Raw genomic sequence first — 17,716 nt, 5'->3', positions numbered from 1 at the left:
ACTGATGAGTAACACAGGGAATAGGGGACAGCATGGGAGATAAGGGTCAGGGGCAGTCAACAGGGGCAGGTAGATAACATGATGTCCTCTCCCAGGGGTGGGAGACAGCACTGAGAAATAGTTTCACTGGCTCCATTTACACAGCTGGCATGTATACTCGCCAAAATTAACCTGTTATTTCCAGTCCACCACACACTAAACAGTGGCACTGAAGCTACCTCACTCTGAGATAAGGCTTCAGCGTTCTAGAGGAATGAAAACCCTATCCAAGATTCTCCCAACCCTGTCATATGTGCTTTAGGGGAAATGCTAAGTTAACCCCAAAGCAATTCCAGATGGAGTTGAAGAACAGGTCAAATGACTGTTTGAGCCTGTATAAACAGAGGCTTTTCTCATTGTCAAAGATTAACCAATAAAACAATGCCACGTACTCAACTTTAGCTCTGGCTTTGTTTCAGCCTTTGATGAGTCAAGCATTAGCAACATCCCTACTTATAACTGTGATATAAAATCAAAACAGGGCCACAAAAGCCTCCAGTGGCTATACTCCAACTAACTTCCACACTATAATGCCTGCATCTCATCTACCTCTGCCTATCTCCTGTCTATCCCCACCCATTTGCCTTGGAACACCCCCAACCCGCCACCTTTGCTTTGAACTTTTTAACCTTAATAACATGTACTTATGTTAAGCTTCATGCAACGTTACTATGCACAAGATACTTATTAACTATAGTCTTAATTTCCTCTCACGGGTGGAACATTTTGCATTTTTCTTTCTCAACAAAGCTCCCCAACTACTAGCTATGTGACTTATACCAGACTGCCCTTTTCGACTCTTCATTTTCCAATCATTAAACACAGTATTCACCCGTCTATTTTACAAGTGTGTTAGGAAGATTATATCAACCAAGACGTCCAGATATCCCATTGCAGCTCACAATTGTGGGTCTGGGATAGAGACAGAATTGGAGTCAGCACCCAATGGGGCCTCACAACACTCAACCTTTTAAAAGGCAAGCAAAGAGGGTAGCCCTGGGGAAGAAGCAAGGACTTAAAATCATTTTTGGGCTATACTATCAAGATACTAGAAGGGAAGGTACAGATGAGAAACACCTCTTACAGTTTGCCCACCTGTTTGTGGTTTTCTGCGTCAACTTAAGTGTCAATATATTCAGTATTGAAACGTTTAATGATCTAAACTTAAATTCCTACAAATAGCAACATACCTGCACAGCATAACATGATGAGGCACTGTTTATGCTGAATGAAATTCTGACCAAGAGCAATGGGGTTTATAATCACAGTTGAGGACAGTAGATTATGCTCTTAAAAGAAATTCTAGAATGAAATGTGTATAATTTTAATAGCACCCACCAGTCCTCTTTCTCAAGGTATCTATCAGAGAAATCAGAAGTTTTACAACTTAGCAAGAAGCCTGGAATAAGCCTGCTGTCACACTCCACAAAGTGGGGACTGCTGCCCAATTGAGCCTGCCTGCTGCCTTCCAAGTTCCGGCCAAAACAGCTCTTCTATATTCGGAATCATATTTCTCCCTCGTGCTGAGTTTTCTGAGTGACATGGAGAAAACACAGGAAATGTAGTTTTGCCCCTGGATTTGAATGAATTTTTGGGTGGTCTTGGGCAAATTACTCAGCTTCTTCAAGTTCTTTCTTCGTGAGGTATTAGCAACATCCCTACTGCTATGATCTGAAGGTTGCGTCCTCCCAAAATTCCTATGTTGAAATCCAAACTCCCAAGAGGTGATGGTATTAGGAGACAGAGCCTTTTGGAGGTGATTAAGCAGATTCTTCATGATTGGGATCAGAACCCTTATAAAAGAGACCCAAGAGAGCTAGGTCATCCTTCTACCACCATGTGAAGGTGTCATCTGTGAGAAAGTGGGTCCTCACCAGACACCAAATCTGCTGGCAACTTTTTTTGGACAGCCTCCAGAACTGAGAAATTTCTGTTGCTTAGAAGCTACTCAGTCTATGGTATTCCATTATATCAAACAGAACAGACTAAGACACACATGTATACCCTTGCTTGAACATAAAAACAAGGCTGCAAAAACCTCCAGTGGCTACCTCCCGATAGACTATAATACAATAACATGTCCATTTTAGATTTCAAATATGCCCCCTCCAAAGATGTCCATATGCTAACCCTTAGAACCTATGAATATTACTTTAGATAGCAAAGGGGAACTAACATAGCAAATGGAATTAAGGTTGCTAACAAGCTGATCTTAAAATGGAAAGGTTATACTGGATTAACTAGGTAGGTGGCATGTCTTCACATGGGTCCTCACATGTGCAAGAGGGAGGCAGAAGAGTCAATGTCATCATGATGAGAGGTGAGGACTCCATTGCCATTGCTGGCTTTGTAGATGAATGAGAGCGATAAGCCAAGGAACGTGAGTGGCAAAGGGCAGGGAAATTGATTCTCCCGTCTCCAAAAAAGAATGCAGCCTTGCTGACAACTTTTTTAAATTCAGTGATACCCATTAATACACTCCTAACCAACAGAAATAAAAGATAAGGTCTGCCCCTTACTCTTGCTTTAGGCAAGGGGATTAATTTTTATCTCCCCATTAGCTTGGGATCCTACTGGAAAACATGGATTTCAGGAACTGACTGATCTACTGGTTTTACCACTCATTAGCTGCGTGCCTCTGGGAGAGTCACTCTCATCTCTATGCACCTCAGTTACATCAATCAGTTTCCTTAAATGGGAGTAATCCCACTTACCTTATAAAGTCCCCAGTGAGAACTGAATAAGACAACATGAAGCAAGTACTTGGCACTAGTCACTATCATTTATGGAAAATATGCTTCTGGACATTTCTTCTGCCAACCCAAAAGAATGACACTTTGATGGGCCTCAAGTCAAGGGTATCCAACAAATTGCTTGAGGCTGTCAAGCACGGATATGCGATACGAAAAGTTAGTAGACAAAGAAAAACTGCTTATGGAAGAGTAAAGGAGACAAAATAATGTGTGTTGGCAAGAGAAATGAGTTCAAGACAGTCAAAGAGAGAACAGTGGCACCTTCAGACAAAGAAAGGGAGAAAAGTCTAGAAACAGATTGACTAGTAGGTTGTTTCTTGAATCAAGATTCTTACATTGGCTTAAAGACAGCCGTTAGTTAATATATTTCCTTTGAGGAAATGTGGTGTTGCAAACAAGCTGAGGATAAACACCCATCCCCCAGCAGAAGCACACACAATCATCGACTTCTGAGGAGCTTTCAGAATATGGTCTGTATCCACAACAAGACCAACACGCAGAATCGTGAGTCAATTAATTTACTGGCAGAGCAGAATAACGGCTGCTCATAAGGAAGATGGTTTACGAGAAGTGAATCTACCCATCATTTAGAGTATATCCCAAGAATCAAACAGCAGCGTGAATGGGCAGTTCTGTCAGAAAAAATTCTGACAGAAACAACATCAGACTAAGAAGTAGAACAAGTCTGTCTTCATAACCAGAAGGAAGTCAGGCTCACACCGGTATTTCCAGCACTTTAGGAGGCCAACGTGGGTGGATCCTTTGAGTTTAGACATTCAAGACCGACCTGGGTAACATAGTGAAATCCTATCTCTACAAAAACATATGAAAAATTAGTTGGGTGTAGTGTCACATGTTTGTAGTCCCAGCTACTTGGGAGGCTTAGGTGTCAAGATCACCTGAGCCTGGGAAGTTGAGGCTACAGTGAGCTGTAGTGCCACTGTATTCCAGTTTGGGTAACATAGTGAGATCTTGTCTCAAAAAAAAAGAGAAAAAAGTAAAAAGTTATGAATTTGAATCAATATCATTAAGATCCTCCTACTGCTCTGATATCAAGAGTGCTCCTAAGTGCTCATAGTGGCATAAAAAAGGAGAAAAACCAGTGGATGTTTATATCCCAGCCAGGTAAGGATGCTTAATTAACAAGTACCATAGTTTTCCCTTATTTTCTATTATATTTAATGAGATCATGCTAAACAGTCCACAAGAATAAAAATTCTAGCTCTACATAGGTGGTGACAATATTCTCTTTGGGCTTCAGTTTTCTCACCTTTTGTAAAAGGGAAGGATAAGGTAGATAGAAGATGTCTGCTAGAACCATAATAACAGCAGTGTCAGAAACATAGTAAGGGCCTAAGTTTCCTCGGCTATAAACTGGAAATATGACTACTGTATGCAAATAGCGGAATTAACTGATTGTGACACCTAATAAAAACACAAAAACTGGTAGTATAGGATTTTTAATAACAGGATGTATGATGAGAAGTTAATACACAACAAAGTCATGAAACAGAACCTAAGAATGAACCTCATCCAGGGGAGTGGTGGACACCACTTCAAGGACAGCTACAGACAAGAGGATGACAAAGAATGGGGACTCACGTAATTGGGGAAAGGGAAGGTGAAGGAAGGTGGTGAGTTTATGCCTAAGTTTCTATCTTCTCTATAAAGGTGGAGGTGACATTCTCAGCTCAAGAGTGAGGGAAATGAGCAAGAAGAGGTAAGAAAAGGAAGGGTTAAAAATAGCTGCTGACAGGAATGAGAGAAAGAGCTAAACAAAGGCTTCTTGTATAACTATTAGTCATAAAACACTTTCTAGTCATCAAGAGATAGAAACTCCCAACCTCTGGGTCCAGAGCTTTATGCTATGAAATACAGTTCTAGGGGAAGCCCAAGGCAGGGCTGTCTCTGGGAGAAGGAAACAGACTGACATAACTGATCCCTCAGCACTGTGTTTACAGTGGGACTTTCCTGATGAGTAAGAATGCATGACAAAAGCACAGTTGAACCTCTCCCAGTTCTAATAAGAAAATAAGTTGATGAAATAATCTGGGGAGGGGAGGATACCACAGCTTTTAGGAGTCAATTCAACACACTCATTTAGCAGGTGAGGACAGTATATGACAAAGGAATTTCACGGCACAGCCAGGAAAGAATTTTGGATGTCCTCACTTCTAAGCTGGGATTCTTTCACTGCATTCTTCGAGAAGGAGAGAACCCAAACACGGGCCTTAGAAACTACAGGCCAACAGTTAACCACATTTTATACAAACTACTTAGCACCAGGAATCACACTATGTTTCCTTTAATATTCAGTTTTTGGTTGCATTTTTCTCATTGAAAATAAAATCACCATCTGCAAAACATTCCTGATAAACAACCCTATTAAAAAAGAAATCTCATCCTTCTCCTTACTAGTATGCTTGCAAGTTTCACCTTGAGCTATTTTTGACAGTGATACCAGTTGAGCAAGTCCTACTCAACTAATCCTTTTTTTTTTTTTTTTTTTTAATGCAGCTGGGTGCAGTGGCTCATGCCTATAATCCCAGCACTTTGGGGAGGCCAAAGCAGGAAGACTGTTTGAGGACAGGAGTATGAGACCAGCCTGGGAAACACAGCGAGATCCCTATCTCTACAAAAAAAAAAGTAGCCAAGCATAGTGGCATATTCCTGTAATCCCAGCTACTGGAGGGGCTGAGGTGTGAGGACTGCTTAAACCCAGGAGGTTGAGGCTGCAGTTAGCCATGATCAAGCCACTGCACTCTACCCCAGGCAACAAAACAACTTAAAAAAAAAAAAACAACAGAAAGGAGGATCCAATAGGGCCAAATAGGAATAGCTCTGGAGTGCAGGTCCCAGCAAGAACAACACAGAGGGTGAGTGCTGCCCGCATTTCCAAACAAATTTTCACTGCCCACGGACCAGGAGATCCCCGGGCTGAAAAGCACCAGGAGTGTTCAATATGGCAGTTACAGTGGGTGCAGGGTTGGCACACAGAAACTCACACAAATCTGGACAGCTGTTTCAATGGTGCCTGGAATGCCTCGGAGACAGAGAGACAGAGCCCCCCATTCAACTGAAAGGGAGGAGGCAGAGACAGGGAGCCAGGCCATCTGGCTAGATGGGAACCACCCCCACAAAACAAACAATCTGAAACACTCTGGATTGAGAATTTCGCAGCAAGTGCAGCTGGACTTGAGGCAGTCCGCCACTACTGAGACAGTTCACACAGCAGCTGTGCAGAGCCTGCAGCAGCTCAGCAACACCTCCGCTGGCAGACTGTGACTAGGCTACTCTGTGTGGGGCAGGGCATCTATGAAAAAAGGCAGCAGCACAACAGGAACTTACAAATAAAGCTGACCTTCCTAGGACAGAGCACCTGGGAAAAGAAGTGGTTATGAGTTCCACAGCAGCAGACTTAAAGTACCTGCCCAGCAGCTCTGCATGAAACAACGGAGCTCCCAGCACAGCACTTGAGCTCTGATAAGGGACAGACTATCTTCTCAAGTAGCTCCCTGACCCCCATATACCCAAAGAGACCATCGTAAAGGAGAGCTCAAGCTGACATCTGGCGGGTACCATTCTGGGACAAAGATAAAAAATGAAGAAGAAACCGGCAGCAACCCTTACTGTTCTGCAGCTCCTGCAAGTGATCTCCAGGCAAGTGGACCTCCAGAAGTACTGCAGCAGAGGGGCCTGTTAGAAGGAAAACTAAGAAACAGAAAGTAACTTCATCATTAACAAAAAGGATGCCAACTCAGAGGCCCCATCTGAAAGTCACCAACTACAAAAACCACAGGTAGATAAAGCCACTAAGATGGGAAGAAACCAGCACGAAAAGGATGAAAACACCAAAAACCAGAAAGTCTCTCCTCCTCCAAAGGATCACAACTACTCACCAGCAAGGGAACAAAGCTGGATGGAGAATGAGTCTGATGAATTGACAGAAACAGGCTTCAGAAGGAATAATAATAAACAGGGTAATAACAAACTTCTCAGAGCTAAAAGAACATGTGCTAACCCAATGCAAAGAAACTAAGAACTCAGAAAAAAGGTTAGATGAAATGCCAACTAGAATAAACAACTTAGAGAAAAATATAAATGACTTGATGGAGCTGAAAAACACAGCATGAGAACTTCACAAAGCATACACAAGTTTCAATAGCCGAATCGACCAAGCAGAAGAAAGGATATCAGAGATTGAAGATCAACTCAATGAAATAAAACAAGAAGGCAAGATTAGAGAAAAAAGAGTAAAAAGAAATAAACAAAGCCTCCAAGAAATATGGGATTATGTGAAAAGACCTAATCTACGTTTGATAGGTGTACCTGAATGTGACAGAGAGAAAGAATCCAAGCTGGAAAACACTCTTCAGGATATTATCCAGGAGAACTTCCCCAACGTAGCAAGGCAGGTCAAGATTCAAGTCCAGGAAATACAGAGAACATCAAACAGATATTCCTCAAGAAGATCAACCCCAAGGCACATAATTGTCAGATTCACCAGGGTTGAAATGAAGAAAAAAATGCTAAAGGCATCCAGAAAAGTCAGTTACCCACAAAGGGAAGCCCATCAGACTCACAGCGGATCTCTTAACAGAAATGCTACAGGCCAGGAGAGAGTGAGGGCCAATATTCAGCATCCTTAAAGAAAAGAACTTCCAACCTAGAATTTTATATCCAGCCAAACTAAGCTTGATACACAAAAGAGAAAGAAAATCCTTTATGGACAAACAATTGCTGAGAGATTTTGTCACCACCAGCCCTGCCTTACAAGAGCTCCTAAAAGAAGCACTAAATAAGGAAAGGAACAACCAGTACCAGTCACTCCAAAAACGTACCAAATGGTAAAGCCCATTGAAATGATTAAAAAATGCATCAACTAATGGGCAAAACATCCAGCTGGCATGAAAATCGCAGGATCAAATTCACACATAACAATTTTAACCTCAAATGTAAATGGGCTAAATGCCCCAATCAAAAGACACAAACTGACAAACTGGATAAAAAGTCAAGACTTGAGAGAGATCCAAGATGGCTGATCGCTAACAGCTCGGGATTGCAGCTTCTAGTGAAAGCGCAGAGAACAAGAGGATGCCACACTTTCAGACAAATTTTTGTCACTCACGGACCAGAAGATTCCCAGTGGAGGAGTCTCATGGGTCACCAGCGCGACTCTTGTGGCTGGCGCAGTGGTTTTGCCGGTGCCTCGGTGCGGCAGCACTTGGTGCAGAGTAAACAGGACCGGTTCCCCTTCTGACCAATGTTTGGAGCTCCGGAAAGGCAGAGTTGCCTATTACGGACTCAAGAAGGAAGCCAGACCAGAGATTCCCAGGCAGAAGAGCAACATCAGTCTTAACGCCACTGTTTTGGCCGGCGCAGTGGGTTGCTCAGATTCCGGCACTGGGAATCAATAAATTGGACGTCCACTCAGAAACCTAATTAGAGAGGCGGTAATTGTAAAGATGACAGATGGATAAATTTATAACAAAGGGAAGACACCAGCCTAAAAAGGCTGAGAATACCCAAAATCAGAACACCTCTCCCTCTACAGGGGATTACAGTTCCTCATCAGCAATGGAACAAGGCCTGATGGAGAAGGATTGTGTTCCATTAACAGAAGTAGGCTTCAGAAGGTAGATGATAAGAAACTTCTGGGAGTTAAAAGAACTTGTTCTAACCCAATGTAAAGAAACTAAGAACTTTGAAAAAAGGTTTGATGAAATGCGAACAGGAATAGACAATATAGAGAGGAATACAAATGAATTAACGGAGTTGAAAAACACAACACGAGAACTTAGCAAAATATGCACAAGTTTTAATAGCCAAATTGATCAAGCAGAAGAATGGATATCAGAGGTCGAAGACCAACTTAATGAAATAAAATGAGAAGACAAGAATAGAGAAAAAAGGATAAAAAGGAATGAGCAAAGTCTCCAAGAAATATGGGACTATGTGAAAAGACCTAATTTACGTTTGATAGATGTACCTGAATATGACAAAGAGAATAAATCCAAGCAGGAAAATACTCTTCAGGATATTATTCAGGAAAACTTTCCCAACCTAGCAAAGCAGGACATTATTCAACCCCAGGCAATACAGAGACCACCACAAAGATATTCCTCAAGAAGAGCAACCCCAAGGCACATAATCGTTAGATTCACCAGGGTTGAAATGAAGGAGGGGCAGCCAGAGAGAAAGGTCAGGTTACCCATAAAGGGAAGCCTATCAGACTTATAGCAGATCTCTCAGCAGAAACCCTACAAGCTAGAAGAGAGTGGAGGCCAATATTCAACATCCTTAAAGAAAAGAACTTTCAGCCCAGAATTTCATATCCAGCCAAACTAAGCTTCACAACTGAAGGAAAAATAAAATCTTTTTTGAACAAGCAAGTACTCAGAGATTTCATTACCACCAGGCCTGCTTTACAAGAGCTTCTGAAAGAAGCATTACACACAGAAAGGAACAACCAGTATTAGCCTTTCTAAAAATATACCAAAAAGTAAAGAGCATCAACATAATGAAGAATTTACATCAATGAACAGACAGAACAGCCAGTTAACATCAAATGGCAGTTATCCTAAATTTAAATTGACTAAATCCCCCAATCAAAAGATAAAGCCAAAACCCAATGGTATGCTACATCCAGACCCATTCCACATGCAAGGATACACAAAGACTCAAAACAAAGGGATGGAGAAAGATTTACCAACCAAATGGAGAGCAAAAATAAATAAATAAATAAGTAAAAAGCAGGAGTTGCAATTCTCGCATCTGATAAAATAGATTTTAAAGCAACAAAGATATAGTGGTTAAAGGATCAAGGCAACAATAACACCCAGATACATAAGACCTATAAAGAGACTTAGATTCCCTAAACTCCCACACAATAATAGTGGGAGACTTCAACATCAATATTAGATAGATCAATGAGACAGAAAATTAAAAGGATATCCAGGACTTGAACTCAGATCCGGAACAAGTAAACTTAATAAACATTTATAGAGCACTCCACTTTAAATACACAAAATATACATTCTTGTCAGTACCACATCACACCTACTCATAGGTTTAAATAAAATATTGATCAGCCATTATTAAGCACAATTATTGGCATAAAAGAGGTTTTCAATACCCATTTTTAGAATAAAGCAATATTCCTGTTCTCTCTCCCTCTTTTTCTTCCTCTTTCTTCCGCTCCTTCATTCCTTTTTTTTTCTTTCCTTCTCTCCTTTCTTTAAAAAAAAAACAAACCTGCATTGTTCAAGGGTCAACTGTATAGAGAAAAAAAGAAAAAAAAAATCTATAATCTAGTTTAGAAACTAGCTTACTTAATGTGACAGAGTCTGCTCTACCAAAGGTTACAAGGCAGGCATTACAAACTTATCTACAAAGACTAGATGGTAACATAAAACTGTAACTCTATTATACTCAGTGATACAGTAGCTCCATGATAAATATGGAGCTCCAAAAAAAAAAAAAGCAAAAAGTCAAGACTCATCGGTATGCTGTATTCATTCAGGAAACCCATCTCCCATGCAAGGACAAACATAGGTTCAAAATAAAGGGATGGAGGAAGATTTATCAAGCAAATAAAGAGCAAAAAAAAAAAAAAAAAAGGCAGGAGTGGCAATCCTAGTCTCTGATAAAATGAACTTTAAACCAACAAAGATCACAAGAGACAAAGAAGGGCATTACATAATGATAAAAGGATCAATGCATCAAGAAGAGCTAATGATCCTAAATATATACACACCCAATACAGGAGCACCCAGATATATAAAGCAAGTTCTTAACAACATACAAAGAGACTTAGAGTCCCACACAATAATAGTGGGAGACTTTAACACTCCACTGTCCTTATTAGACAGATCAACGAGACAGAAAATTAACAAGGAAATCCAGGACTTGAACTCAGATCTGGACCCAGTGTACCTAACAGACATCTACAGAAATCTCCACCCCAAATCCCCAGAATATACATTCTTCCCAGCACCACAATGCACCTACTCTAAAATTGACCACAAAATTGGAAGTAAATCACTCCTCAGCAAATGCAAAAGAATGGAAATCATAACAAACAGTCTCTCAGACCACAGGGCAATCAAATTGGAACTCAGAATTAAGAAACTAACTCAGAACTATACAACTTCATGGAAACTGAACAACTGCCTCCTGAATGTCAACTGGATAAACAATGAAATGAAGGCAGAAATAAAGGTGTTCTTTGAAACCAACGAGAATGAAGATACAACATACCCGAATCTCTGGGACACATTTGAAGTAGTGTCTAGAGGGAAACTTATAGCAAAAAATGCCCACATGAGAAGCTAGGAAAGATCTAAAATTGACACCCTATCATCAAAATTGAAAGAGCTAGAGGCGCAAGATCAAAAAACTCAAAAGCTAGCAGAAGACAAGAAATAACCATGAACAGAGCAGAACTGAAGGAGACAAAGACACAAAAAACCCTTCAAAAAAATCAGTAAATCCAGGAGCTGGTTTTTTGAAAAGACTAACAAAACAGACAGACCACTAGCCAGATTAATAAAAAAGAAAAGAGAGAAGAATCAAATAGATGCAATAAAAAATGATAAAGGGGATATAACCACTGATTCCAGAGAAATACAAATTACATTCAGAGACAAACAACTCCATGCACATAAACTGGCAAACCTGGAAGAAATGGATAAATTCCTGGACACTTGCACCCTCCCAAGCGTAAATAGGAAGAAGTCGAAACCGTCAATAGACCAGTAACAAGGGCTGAAGTTGAGGCAGTAATTAATAGCCTATCAACCAAAAACAGTCCAGGTCCAGACGGGTTCACAGATGAATTCTACCACATGTACAAAGAGGAGCTGGTGCCATTACTTCTGAAACTATTCCAAACAATCCAAAAAGTGGAATCCTTCCCAAATCATTTTATGAGACCAACATCATCCTGATACCAAAACCCAACAGAGACTCAACAAAAAAAACTTCAGGCCAATATCCATGATGAACACAGATGCAAAAATCTTCAATAAAATACTGGCAAACCAATTGCAACAGCACATCAAAAAGCTTATCCATCACAATATGTAGGCTTCACGCCAGGGATGCAAGGCTGGTTCAACATATGCAAGTCTATAAACGTAATCCACCATATAAACAGAACCAAAGACAAAAACCACATGATTATCTCAATAGAGGCAGAGAAGGCCTTTCACAAAATTCAACAGCCCTTTATTCTAAACACTCTCAATAAACTAGGTATCGAAGGAACATATCTCAAAACAATAAAAGCTACATTTGACAAACCTACAGCCAATATCATACCGAATGGGCCCAAACTGGAAGCATTCCCTTTGAAATCCGGCACTAGACAAGGATGCCCTACCTCACCACACCTAATCAATATAGTACTGGAAGTTCTAGCCAGACCAATTAGGCAAGAAAAAAAAAAATAAAGGTTATTCAATTAGGAAAGGAGGAAATCAAATTGTCTGCATTTGCAGATGACATGATTGTATATTTAGGAGACCCTATCATCTCGGCCCAAAATCTCCTGAAACTGATAAGCAACTCCAGCAAAGTCTCAGGATACAAAATCAATGTGCAGAAATCACAAGTATTTCTGTACACCAATAACAGAGAGTCAAATCACAAGCAAACTCCCATTCACAACTGCAACAAAGAGAATAAAATACCTAGGAATACAACTAACAAAGAATGTAAAGGACCTCTTCAAGGAGAACTACAAACCACTGCTCAAAAAAATAAGAGGACACAAACAGGTGGATAAACATTCCATGCTTATGATTAGGAAGAATCAAGGTCATAAAAATTGCCATACTGCCCAAAGTAATTTATAGATTCAATGCTATCCCCATCAAGTTACCAATGACCCTCTTCACACAAATGGAAAAAAAACACCCTAAACTTCATATGGAGCCAAAACTGAGCCCACATATCCAAGACAATCCTAGGCAAAAAGAACAAAGCTGGAGGCATCATGCTACCTGATTTCAAACTACACTACAAGGCTACAATAATCAAAACAGCATGTTACTGGTACCAAAACAGAAATACAGACCAATGGAACAGAACAGAGGCCCAGGAGACAACGCCACAGATCTACAACAATCTGATCTTTGACAAACCTCACAAAAACAAGCAACGAGGGAAGGATTCCCTATTTAATAAATGGTGTTGGGAAAACTGGCTAGCAGTGTGCAGAAAGCAGAAACTGGACCCCTTCCTGACATCTTACACTAAAATTAACTCCAGATGGATAAAAGACTTAAACGTAAGACCTAACACCATAAAAACCCTAGAAGAGGGGTCCAAAGTGGCTCCCGCCGGAGGTCATGGCGCTCGCGAAGGCGAGGTCATCAGTTCAAGGCTAACCTGAGCAACCTCATAAAGCTCAAACTGACTGGCAAAAAAAAAAAAAAAAACCCCTAGAAGAAAACCTAGGAAAACCATTCAGGGCATAGGCATAGGCAAGGACTTTATGACTAAAACACCAAAAGCATTGGCAACAAAAGCCAAAATAGACAAATGGGACCTAATTAAACTCCAGAGCTTCTGTACAGCAAAGGAAATAATCATTAGAGTGAACTGGCAACCAATAGAACAGGAAAAAATTTTTGCAATCTACCCATCTGACAAAGGGCTAATATCCAGAATACACAAAGAACTAAAACAGATTTACAAGAAAAAAACCCATCCAATGTGGGAGAAGGATATGAACAGACACTTTTCAAATAAGACGTATAAGAGGCCAACAAACATAAAAAAAATGCTCATCATCACTGAGTATTAGAGAAATGCAAATCAAAACCTCATTGAGATACCACCTCACACCAGTTAGAATGGCGATCATTAAAAAATCTGGAGACAACAGATGCTGGAGAGGATGTGGAGAAATAGGAACACTTTTACACTACCGATGGGAATGTAAACTAGTTCAACCATTGTGGAAGACAGTGTGGCACTTCCTCAAGGACCTAGAAATAGAAATTCCATTTGACCCAGCAATCCCATTACTGGGCATATACCCAAAGGATTATAAATCATTCTATTATAAAGAGACATGCACATGTATGTTCACAGCGGCACCATTTACAATCACAAATACCTGGAACTAACCCAAATGCCCATCAATGATAGACTGTATAAAGAAAATGTGGCACATAAACACCACGGAATTCTATGCAACCACAAAAAAGGATGAGTTTGTGCCCTTGTAGGGACATGGATGAATCTGGAAACCATAATTCTTAGCAAAATGACACAAGAACAGAGACTCAAACACCACATATTTTCACTCATAGGTGGGTGTTGAAAATGAGAACACGCGGACACAGGGAGGGGAGCATCACACACTCGGGTCTTTTGTGGGGGGCCAAGGGAGGGATAGCAGTGGGGTGGGGAGGTCAGGGAGGGATAACATGGGGAGAAATGCCAGATGTAGGTGATGGGGAAATGGAGGCAGCAAACCACATTGACATGTGTGTACCTATGCAACAATCCTGCACGATCTGCACATGTACCGCAGAACCGAAAGTTCAATTAAAAAAAAATCACGTGAAACAGAATTGCGGAGCAGAAATACCAACTGCATTCCTGAATAACACCTTTGTTGCAATTGTTTCCTCAGGTACAAAGGGAAATTGTATCTATATCCAACTTATAGATATGTATTTGTAATATATATGTATGTAAATGTCAATGTACTTATTTATATTTTTGAATGAACATCATATGTAATATACATTCAAAGAAAGATGAGATTCATTTGTATATAAAAGTTTTTAGCTTATCTGAAAAGAATGTGGTTTAACTGTACCATTCTTACAAAGGCATTGATTCATTCAACAAGTACATTAAACAAATATTCTCGGTCAAACATGAAAAAAATATGTGGGCATCTTTTCAGTTTATAGACCTAGTTGTTTTTCTTAGATTTCATAATAAAATGGTGTACTGATTTCCTACAATTATCAGGATTGATGGTAAAAGGGAAGAAGAGCAAGTGTAGAAATTGCTAGAATCCCCTGCCCATGTACCTTTAACGGCATGGAGAGTTAGTACCTGGGGGTGAAAGAAAGTCCGTATCATCAGTTCTCCCATACTTACAAATCAATGTGTAGAGGTATCTAAAAAGGACTTGGCTAGAAAATGGAGGGCCCATGTACCCCAAGTACAGGAGAAGACAACAAAGTATCTCACACTTTGAATAAAGCAGCTGGTGGGGAAACAGTCTTGCTTTGCTCCAATGGCAAAAATCTTATTAGAAACCAATCCTGTGCACCACTTTATAATGCATCATTGAAGTTGAGTTTTAAAAGTAGATTTGATGTGGGAGGCAGGAAAGAGTCATGCCTTTCTTCTGCAAGGCTGATGAGTAAAAACTAAGCAAAGGCCCAGCGATGCATAGTCACGCTTCTAAACTTCTCTAAGTCTCATTTACTTTGGCTCTTTTATGAGGTCATTTTCCCCCTATTAACAGAACATCTTGCTTCAGTTTCCCATAAGTGACTCAGTGAGAGCCAGGTGTGCATACATACAAGGGTGTGTACCACAGGAAAGAAGTTTCAAAATTATGAATCTTGGAGTACATATCTTATGAGAGCTTTTTAATGTATAAATATCCTGATGACTTTCTTCTAGGACAGACCAAAGGTCAAATACTTTCCCCAGTTCAAATCGACTGTTTAATCACTGCAAAGAGGTGGAACAAACCCCACTCCTAACCATCTTTTGTCCTCAGTGGCAAATGACTGTGGCTGTAACAATGGGGACCTCATACAAGTCAAAAGAAATGGATTAATCTAACAGAATCCAGCAGGAGCCATAGGCACTGAAGAAACCTACTGCAGACAAGCCTCCTAAAAGTTCTTGGTATAGATTCCTATTTTCCTATTTTTAATTTCTGGTTTGTGAAGAACACTGCACAGAGAACCTATGGCCTATGGCAGGGAAGAAACAGTAATCCCATCCCTGTGCAACAAACAGGAGAAAATGAAAAATATAACACATTCTTTTGGAACTTAAGTTCTAGACCAAGATACATGTTGCTTTCTATGGGTGCTCTACTCACAAATGAAAGATGATTATTTTCACTTCAACTGCTATGGAGTTTCCTTGAATGTTTGAGAAAGACATAAAGACTAACTGCACATACCCAAACACACTTGGGCCCATTGCACTCTCTACCTCTTTTTCCAGGACAGTCACATCTGGGACTCCCCTTTTCTCATGCCCAGGTTTTTAAACTTCAGCTATAATGCAGCATGAGATAAAGGAGACAAAGAAGATTTTCAGAAAAGAATGACATTTTTTGTAAAAGAGCTTCCAGCATAGTCAAAGTCCTTCAAGAGAAATCTAATGTTTCTAAAAACAACCCTAAAAATGAGAGCCACATGTCTTTCTTAAATCTGATGTTGGTCCCCTGCCCTGCTCATGCTGCATTGAAGGAAAAGAAAGTGATGTGCTTTAGCTTGGCCATCAATAAAGTAAGAATAGCCATATTATTAAACAATTTCACTACCCTTTGAAAAACACTTTAGGATGAGGATTTTTTTTTTCCAGAGACAATGTGCTGACAAAGTTATGGCAATAGGCCAATGTGCGTGGTTCTAGATAAACTCTGGAGAGAATATACGGGCAGTGTAGGGAAAAGGATCCTGGGCCAGGCACAGTGGCTCACACCTGTAATCCCAGCACTTTGGGAAGCCAAGGTGAGTGGATCATTTGAGTCCCGGAGTGCGAGACCAGTCTCGCCAACATGGTGAAACCCAGTCTCTACTAAAAATACAAAAATTAGTCAGGCATGGTGGTGCACACCTGTAATCCCAGCTACTCAGGAGGCTGAGGCACAAGAATTGCTTAAACCTGGGAGGTGAGGTTGCAGTGAGCCGAGACTGCACCACTGCACTCTAGCCTGGAAAACAGAGCGAGACTGTCTCAAAAAAAAAGAGAGAGAGAGGGATGGTGCAATTCAGCCCTCCATCTGGAATAAGGAACCAACACGCTGTGGGTAAAGGGATTGCCCAGGGCCAAGAGTCAAGATGAAACCTCCACCTGATTCAATGCTCCTGGCCCAACTGCTCTGGAGGGTGGCTTTACAGAATGTCACAATTCTATTAAACAACTTGAGGCTGTAGGTATGACTCTGGGAAACCCCAAGCTAAAAATGGCACAGCCTGTAACTCACTATTTTTGTCTGATGTCATCAACAAGTGAAGGTAGGAGATGCCTGTTTCAACAGAACAAAATTCACTTTGCTAAGAAATGTGCTAACAGGAAAACATATACAGGGCATTACCCACAAGGCAAAACGTTCTGATTTTCTTCTACTATGAGATATTCAAACCTATAATGAATCATATACGTGCCCAAGCCTGGTTAACTGGAAGGCACTCTGCTCAATCAAAGGCAGTAGCACTTAGAAGATAAAGTAATATAATATGAGCCACCTACCTATGTAATTTTAAAATTTCTAGTGGTCACTGAAAAGGTAAAAGTAAAACAGGTAAAATTAAGTTTAAAATCTTGTCTAACCTAATATATTCAAAATGTTATCACTGCAAATATGCAATCAATGTAAAAACTGAGATTTCATGCTAAATTATGTTCTCCTAGGATCTTTTTTTTTTTTTTTTGAGATGGAGTTTCACTCTTTTTGCCCAGGCTAGAGTACAATGGAGCGATCTCAGCTCACTGTGTAACCTCTGCCTCTTGGGTTCAAGCGATTCTCCAGCCTCAGTCTCCCAAATAGCTGGGATTACAAGTGCCTGCCATAACGCCCAGCTAATGTTTTTGTATTTTTAGTAGAGATGGAGTTTCACCATGTTGGCCAGGCTGGTCTCGAACTCCTGATCTCAGGTGGTCTGCCTGCCTCAGCCCCCAAAAGTGTTGGGATTACAGGAGAA

General features: G+C 40.5%; 1 protein-coding gene across 4 annotated transcripts in view; it reads right to left on the bottom strand.

Moving 5' to 3' along the window:
- MTAP (methylthioadenosine phosphorylase) overlaps nt 1-17,716 on the bottom strand; it is an 81,633-nt gene that overhangs the window by 45,807 nt on the left and 18,110 nt on the right. The gene's annotated exons all lie outside the window — the stretch shown is intronic.

This window comes from Callithrix jacchus, chromosome 1 (genome assembly GCF_049354715.1).
Source record: "Callithrix jacchus isolate 240 chromosome 1, calJac240_pri, whole genome shotgun sequence".
NCBI classification, from domain to species: Eukaryota; Metazoa; Chordata; class Mammalia; order Primates; family Cebidae; genus Callithrix; species Callithrix jacchus.
Note: the sequence above shows the minus strand (reverse complement) of the source record. Positions and strands in the feature narration are given on the sequence as shown.